General features: G+C 36.7%; 1 protein-coding gene across 2 annotated transcripts in view; it reads left to right on the top strand.

Annotated features, from left to right (window-relative positions):
• Window positions 1-7,275: 7,275 nt before the first annotated feature.
• Window positions 7,276-9,086, top strand: part of LOC127934750 (protein unc-13 homolog C-like) — a 130,011-nt gene continuing 128,200 nt past the window's right edge. Inside the window, exon 1 of one of the 2 annotated variants that reach the window (XM_052532322.1) lies at window positions 7,276-7,742. The gene's annotated coding sequence lies outside the window, so the exon portion shown is untranslated. The remainder of the gene's footprint in view (window positions 7,743-9,086) is intronic. The other variant, XM_052532323.1, reaches the window with a different exon arrangement.

Raw genomic sequence — 9,086 nt, 5'->3', positions numbered from 1 at the left:
GAGTAATTACGCTCAAATGCCTCTCTGCTGGCTTGCTAAATTTCACAGGCTTTCAGGAACAAACCACTCGAACACAAATCCACAGAAGTTCTTCCTGAACTCGCCAGACAATTGTGCTGCAGAAGGTCTCAGCGGCCCTGAAAGAAGCCTGCAGTCTACAGAGAGTTTAGAAGACTGTTTCAGTTCCTTATGCTGAGGATATTGTCAGCGCTGTGCCAGGAGAGCTGTGTCTGAGTTTGTCATGAGGATCTTAAGAGAGTCTTCTGGTGTTGTTATAGATGAGAGCTGCCATATGTGCTAAAATCATTAAAGAATCAGTGTTTGTTCACGGTTACTCTCTAGGGGCCCTAATAGGGGAACTAGAGCACAATGACTGCAGTACGTGTTTGTGTGTGCATGAGACTGCATGCTAATAGGTGTCCTAAATGTCATGATGGTTAATGAATGACTCGCTCAAAGACCGTCACATATTGCACACTGATGCATACTGCAATATAAAACAGCAAGCTGAAATCGCCTGCTCCAATCTGATTGGCTTTATACACTTTTCCGGAGTCGGGGAACACAGGTTTTTATCAGTCCTCTGTTAGTTGTGATTAACGCTTAACTGACTGCTACAGCTACAACTTTTTTTAACAACTTTTTAACACTTTGCAAGATTTTATTGCAACATATTCAAGACTTTTGAGTGATATTGTTGAGTAAATCTTAAAATGTGCAAGTAATATCATATTTTACATTCTTTTATTGATTTTATCTATAATATATAAATATAGAATTATTACATATATTATTTTCATGACTTTGATTCTTATTACCATAAAACATTTGGGTTTATATTGTGTTTTTGTCTGTTTGTTCTTTGAATAATATAGAATAATTATAATTCCTGTAAATACATAACGTTAGAGTAGTTCAGTGCAATTTATGCAAAAACCGCATTCAACAAAACTCCAGCATTTTCAGTGCTGACTAATCGAATCGCCTCTGATTGGCCAATGTGTTCATGATCTCAACAGAAACGTGTGTGATTGGTTATAATGCTCACCGCTGCACAAAACCGCACATAAACGGCAATCTGATCTGATATGCTAAGATCTAAGGGTTATTCTGTGAAATTGACACTTTTAATAGGGGCAGTTTACTCCTTTATCTTGAATTTGAGGGACATTTTTGTTCATTAAGCCCCTGTTGATTTCTGACCCTGGTGGTGATGCGGTTTCTTTCTCTTCCTCTGTTTTATAGATTCAGTGCTCGGTGGGCTACATCATCTCTCAACTGCAATGCAGCAGATCCAGACCTGCCTGTAATGTACCGACCGCTGTGACTGACACAAGACATCCCCAAAATCCCATTACCCTCATCCGTCTTCAGCTTCTGCAACGTCCTGCTGGTGATCTGCTCACAAACTGCACAATCACGCAGGTCTTCAAAGATGCAAGCATTCGGTAAAACAAAACATCGGCTTATTTAAATGTTTTAAAGAAGTAGTTCACCCCCAAAAATGACACTGAGAGAGAGAGAGAGAGAATAAATAATAAGATAATTTTCATTTCTTGTTGAAATATTCCTAGTCACTGACACCTGTCTCATTCAAACACTTACTTTGTCTGAATGCACATTTCCTGCATTATTATATTGTTTCCTCTACTGCGGTAACCGTACTGAATGAAGTCTCAGGTGTTTCATCTCCTTCTGCTCTTCTGTGACCTTTAAAACAACAATCTTCTCAAATGCCAAAGAGATGCATTCCTCCGTTTCACACCAGGCATGTCAATGCAGTCATGAAACAACATAATGCAAAACGTTACATTAACACGTAATCTAAATATTTATTTCAAGTTATTAAAATATGAATATGATGCAATTTACAGTGTTTGTAACCCGTAAACCTCAGTTTGGTTCATGCTCGTACAGTAAGAAAATGACAGAATTGAAATAAGACATAACGGCCTTCAATTAAACCTGAATTCACTGGAGGAAAGAAGACAAGAAATGATCGTGAACGATTGTCATTTACTGTCAAACAACGCCTTCAAACAAATATTCCCATGGTGGCAAGCTTGTATTATGTTGTTAAGAATATTATAATATTTCTGAGCATCACAATTTCCCACAGTTATGAAGATACTACAAGCCTGTATCAAATGTGCTGCATGATCTATGAGAGCTACACGTGTGTGTGTGTGTGTGTGTGTGTTAAAGTCTGCTCTCATACAGCATGCAGAGGGATTTTCCTGTGTGTCGTGTATGTAGGTCATGAAGGGACTTGCTGTGAACCAGGATTGATGCCTAAATGTCTCTGACTCTTCTAGAGCAAAGATGTATGACCAGGAGAGAGGCATAGGATGATTGATGGCTTATATCACAGCAGAGAGAGAGAGAGAGAGAGAGAGAGAGAGAGAGAGAGAGAGAGAGAGAGAGAGAGAGAGAGAGAGAGAGAGTGTATAGGTAAGTTCCACTTCACAGATAAACAGCTGTGAGAGCAAATGTCCCATTTTCCTAAACAAATGTTTGTTTTAATTGGTTCAGGACAGTTTGACGGGTTTCTGTTGTGGAAAAGTTGTCAAACTTTCTCCTTCCTTGAGACCTGTTCACAAGAACTAAATAAATCTCAGACGAAAGGTCTATTCACATGTAGAACAAAAGCAGTTCTTCAAGTGCTGGACAGGAACAATTTACCCCGAAACACCAACTTTTGGTCCTTCCAAAGCAATTTTATTCTTCTGTGGAAACACAAAAGTATAAATTATGGATGCCAGGTACCAGAAAATTTTCCAAATCCAAATCCAAAATCGACTCAAAAATGCAACCGAAAGGAATGAAAACTAAGCCAATCTTGTCCAATCACATTTAACAACAGAGGTTATTTATTTATTTATTTATTTTCTATCTTATTTGTATGATTTTAGCTAGAATTGTCTATATGTCACATGCATATTGAATAATTTAATACAAAATAATTCAAAATAATCCACTTGTGTTCGAAGACTGTGACCTTGGCTACATGCACTTTTCAGTACAATTAGAATTAAAGATGACAACTAAAGAACTAGAACTAAAGATAAAAATAAAGATATCAAAAAATGGTCCAGTTTTGTATTCCAAATCGTCTAAAGTCATGCAGTAGCTGTGTGTGAGGAACAGGCCAAAACATGGCTATTGGTTGCCATTATAGAATAGAAAAGAAAGTATGAGAAATATATATTTGTGAACAAATAAAAAAATAAATAACAATTCAAGGATTTAAGAATCAAAACAAAGAATTTCAGATTTATTTTAGTAAATCATTAAAATAATTCACAAATAAGTTTAAAATGATTCTCAAGTCCTCCACAGTGGTTAACAGCTTGGTATCAGTGAATAATAACTTAAATTTAGGTCTGTCCACTCTAAGCAATTATATGACCCCAGGACACTTATACTGCTCATATGAACTTGTTTTATAATGCTTTTTCATCTTTTTTGTAGCCTAGAGGCTTAAAGGTCCCCATGATTGTAAGCACACACACACACACACACACACACACACACACACACACACACACACACACACACACACACTCAAATTGTTCAAAAGTTTAGGGTTGGTAACATTTTATAAAATGCTTTTGATAGAAGTCTTTTATGCTCCCAAAGGCTGAATTTCTTTAAAGAAAAAAACATTTACGTACAGTAATATGTGAAAAATTATTATTATTTAAAATAACCATTTTCTAATGTAATATATATTTAAAATGTAATTTATTTCTGTGATTCAGCGCTGGATTTTCAGCATCATTACTCCAGATTTCAGTGTCACATGATCTTCAGAAACCATTGTAATATATGCTGCTCAAAGAAACATTTCTGATTATTATCAATGTTGAACAGCTGCTTCATATTTTTCTGTGAACTGTGAAGCATTTTATTTTAAGGATTTGTTGATGTATATTTACATTACATTTACGTTTATTAAAAATAGAAATATTATAAATGTCTTTATAAAAGTCACTTTTGGTCAGTTTAATGCATCATTGCTGAATAAAAGTAATACAAAAAATTTTGAACAAACAAATAAAAATCTCACTGAACCCAAACTTGTGATTTTTATTTTTGGCTGAACTATTTGTTTATTGCAATGCAGATTTGCTTGTGAAATACAACCTGTTTAAAAATACAAATTTAATTTGCATTAAAATAACATGATAAAATTGCATTATTTTGTACCGGTCATTTTTCACTGGCTTTAATCGAGGTGTACAGTTAGTAACCATACAGCTGATGTAATGAAATGATGCTTGCTCTGTGCCGTGTAGTCTGTTAAAAACATTCACATTTTGTCAGCAGTTTAATATCACTTCTTTTTGCTCTGCTGGTTTTCTTTCTGCTGTGGGTTTTTTACGGTCCTTGTTTTTGGAGGCCAACAATGTGAAAAGCTGTCAGATCTACACAACATACGGAGACATGACCCACAAGACCACAAAAGACCTACAGGTCCTCTGTGCTTAAATTTTATCCCTGAATATTTTCATCTAGATTCTTTTAATTTTAAAGTCTTGTTTGACTGAATATTTGCTCTTCTGTCGTCTCAGAGTCTTTCCTAATACCTAATACGAAAGATGAAAGATGGTAACACTTTAGAGTAAGGTTTCATTAGTTTATGTTAGTGCATTAGTTAACATTAACTAGCAATGCACAATACGTTTGATTTATTAATCTTTATTAATGTTGATAAAATTACAATGATTGTTTTTTTAGTTTGTTAACTCGAGTCCATTAAATCAGGGATTCTCAAAGGTCTTTATGACAACCTGTCAAAATAAAAATATGGATAATATAAAGGTTAATACTACTACTACTACTGCTACAACTACTACTAATAAAACTTTCTTTTTTAAAGGGTTAATCACAAACATCCATGTTTGTATTTTAACAGTACACCTCTGTCATGCAGCACTTTTGTTTGGCAAAAAATAAAATTGTTACATTTTCTTTTGATTACATTTAAAAATTGTTAATGTTTTAATGCGTTAAATTCACTGCCATTTTTGATAAAACATTTAAAAAATGTAATAAAAAATATAGAAAAAATAATCAACGCAGCATTTCTAATAAATCAATCAATAACACGGCTCTATTACTGTAAAAAAAAATAAGAAAGAAAGAAATTACTTCATTAAATAAAATCATGATTTCTGTTGAGCAGACATGCATTTTGATTTTTTTAAAATGGATTTATTTTATTATTTAATGTCATCCAGAATACTTGAAACGAAAAACACTAATTCTATAAACAATTAAACAGAATCTGAGAAAAATAAAATGGGCCCTAAAAATGACATTTTTGTTGATATTTTAATAAAGTTAACAACCCATTTTACGACCCAATCCATTTTATAACCCATTTTACATTTTTTGGCAGTAATATGGGTTTAAATGTCATTTCATGTGGACTCCAAGCAGTTATAAGCAGGATTATGGAAATGTGTAAGAGTTTTAACGGTATGTGCATATGTCACAGAGATTATAATATGTGCACACATCACCTTTTTGGTGAAGCAGAGCATTAGCCTGAATATTAAGTTATATTTTTCACCTCTCTTAGATGAACAGCTGTGGATTATTTGTGCAGGATTTGACGGAGGCTGTCGATTATCCGTGTCTAGTCTAGGGGGCGACAAAGAGCTGTGTTCTGCATTAACATCCTCAAATCTATGCTTCCCTCCAACTCTAGTTGATTCTCTCTCTCTCTCTCTCTCTCTCTCTCTCTCTCTCTCTCTCTCTCTCTCTCACACACACACACACACACGACCCTATTCTGCTGTAACACAGGCAAAAAGAGTCTGGAAAGGCATTTAGCTGGGATGCGAGACAAATTAGTGGCAGTTTTGGGATTACATGACACATCCCTTGTTTCCAGACGGATACAGAAAATAATCATAATAAAAGCTTTGGAAATAGCTCAGAGGCTAAATGAGCTCTCAGCTCTAAACCAATCACAAATGATACTCATACTCTACAAGGGCACAGAGACTGTAAAAGATTGTGCTAACTATATGTGTCTAAGTACAGATGGGAAGCTTTTGTATATTGTTTTGGATATCAGTGTTTGATTACATTCATTTTTCTCATGCAAATTGCAGAGCGAAAAGTATAGTAATAAGTGCAATCATATTCTATAATGCAGTGTAGTGAGATGTTTTGTCTTCTGAAGAAAGGACTCATGTCCATTATAGATAGTTATTATAGAAAGGTGTTTTGGAGAGGGATATTTGTTATGGTTGTTCTGGCATCATTTATATACTGTGTCAGTTTGTTATTAATATTTTTAAATTCCCTTTTTTTTTAATTATAACTACCTTTTATTTAGAATTGTTTTTAAATGTAATTATTTTTATAGTCATTTTATTTGCGGTTGTCATTTGTATTTTATTTTATTTTATTTTATTTTTTATTTTATTGGTTTAAGTCTACATTTAATTCTCTTTTTTTTGTGTGTGTTTGTGTGTGTGTGTGTGTGTGTGTGCTTCAGCATATTTCAGTTTGCTGCCAAAGCAACATTTATATTTTTTCTTTTTCATTTTAATGAATTATTTTGTAATTTATATGATATATGTATTTCAGCTTTGTCAATTAGGGTTTTTTACAACATGTTTTAGTTAACAATTATGACTATGCATGGCATTGTGTATTTAGGTGGTTGCTATGTTGATCTTTGAGTGATGTGATTTCTAATGCATTCTGAATGTTTTTAGTGCATTTTAATTAATTTATTATTATTGCCAGGATGTTTCTAGGGTGTTGGGCATTGCTAGTTAGTCTGTTCTGTTTCAGTGTGCATCTGTGGGATTTCATTGTCCAGCATGTGAGAAAGGTGCATCTGATCAGTTAGTAAACTAGCAACTTGAGGAATCATTCATACATGAAGCACAGACCTGAAGCACGATGCACACGCTCAACTTTAATACTCAACTAAAGGTTTATTCAAAGTACTAGAGATATTTGCATTAGTAAACAATACAAATTAGAGCATGAATGAAACATACAGAATGAGGGAGAGGACAAAACGAGAGAAAAGCGCAGGATATTGATGCAAGGGTTTAATAGCTGCAAGCCAGTCTTCGATTCTGTTACACACACACAGACACACACACACACACACACACACACACACATTCATCCCCCCTTCCTGCTGTGCTTCTCATCCTTTCCCATCCTCCCTTCCCTCCTCTCTCTCTCTCTCTCTCTCTCTCTCTCTCTCGTGTCACGTGTGCAGGTCTGTGAATCGCAGCAGCAGCTTTGTGCATCTCTTTCTGTGTGAGCGAGAGAGGCTCAGGGCTGCACTCCTCCAAGGGCTTCTCGTACTCTCTCTCAGCACACGTTCACACACGCACACGCGCATCCCGTGCATCCAGACAGGGGGCTTTCACCATCCCAGACACGCAGTCTGCTGCCCAGTGGAGCATTGCGAATCTGTCTGGAAGAACCGGACGGAGAGGAGGGATTTCGCATAGGATCCGTCCGTGGTTTGCAACAGCATGCGCCCGCCGAGCCAGACTTCATCCCAAGGTTGAGCTGAGCGCTGCAGCAGGCGACAAGGGAGGAATGGATCGTAGAGAGAGCAGGACGTGGAACTGAGGGCTCACTGCGTGCGTTTGCATCGTCGGAGGATGCTTTGGGCATCGCGGCTGGACGTTTAAGAGTTCGGCGGATGATAGTAGATGGGGTTTTGCATGCTGTCAGAGAGGGTTGTGATTCAGGTACGTGTGTGTAGCCTACTAACTTAAGCTGTTGCATCTTGAACCTTAAATTGCACTTGAACTGATCATGCATTTTGTGCGTGCATGAATCCGTGCATCACTTTTTATGACATTCTGTGCCGTTAGACTTTGTGGTAGTCTACGTCCGAGGCTGATGCTTTCAGCGTGTTTCTCTGGCATCTCCTCGCGTGCAGAGAGGGATTGAACTGAAGCGCTTGCTAGATAATAAAGAACTCTATAAATCCCTTAGCTCTGATTTGTTGCATTTCTCTATGGCACGTGCACATTAGTGTTTGTTTAATGTAAGCATGCATGCACGCCCTGATGATGTGAACTGATATCCAGCATGTTCTCGGTCAAGAGGCCTCAAAATCAGCTGTGCTCATGTTTAAAATGCATGCATTATAAGGTTTAGAAACAGACATGGATCTGTGCATGCCGAGGTTTCGCGGGAAATGACTGAATGTGAGATGATGAGTAACGGATTGTAATTGTGTTAGTGGGTGGGGCTCTCTCTCTCTCTTTCTCTTGCTGTCTCCCGTCCCTCTATCTTTATCTTAAATATGCATCAGTAAGGGTTGAGGTTGTCAGAGGCGTGTCTTTATGTGAGGTATGGGGTCAGATCCCTGCGCCTGCATTGGATCGATAATCCATGTCTTTTGCATCTCAAGCTCACGGACGACCACACAAGAGAATCGGCTTTCCTCGGGGCGAGAGAGAGAGAGCGCGCGCGCGCGCGGCTAATGAGCTGCCCGTCTTTATGAGGCATTGCACAACACACTGTCAAGCGCAATAATTTGGAGCAGCTACATAATAAATGGACTAAACTTATAACTGGCTAAAAAATAACTTAGAACTAAATGCACATGTCTTACAGTGTGCATTCACAAATGGCTTTTGGTAAGGAACCGAGTCAGTTTCAGTTTATTGCACAGTTCATTTGGATTTCCACCCCTGGATCTGCTTAAAGGTGATTTGAGGTTGTGTTGTTGTTTACAGTACAGGTTGCAAATCATACGAAAGCATTGCAATCTATCTTAATAAAATGCCTCGTAAAATTATACTAAATAGATATATAAATAGATACAAAAAATAGATAACAGTTGGCATACATGAAAGTGTAAAGCTATGAAATTAAAGCAAAAGTTCATCAAAAAAATGAAGATGTACTGAAAATGTACTCACCCTAAGGACATTAAAGATGTAGATGAGTTTGTCTCTTCATGGGAACAGATTTGAAGAAATGTAACATTACACAATTTGCTCAGCAATGGATCCTTTGCAGTGAATGGGTGCCATCAGAATGAGAGTCCAAACAGCTGATAAAATCTAGCTAATAATCAA

Source organism: Carassius gibelio, chromosome A18, assembly GCF_023724105.1.
Source record: "Carassius gibelio isolate Cgi1373 ecotype wild population from Czech Republic chromosome A18, carGib1.2-hapl.c, whole genome shotgun sequence".
NCBI classification, from domain to species: domain Eukaryota; kingdom Metazoa; phylum Chordata; class Actinopteri; order Cypriniformes; family Cyprinidae; genus Carassius; species Carassius gibelio.
This window is presented reverse-complemented; position numbering and strand designations above follow the sequence as displayed.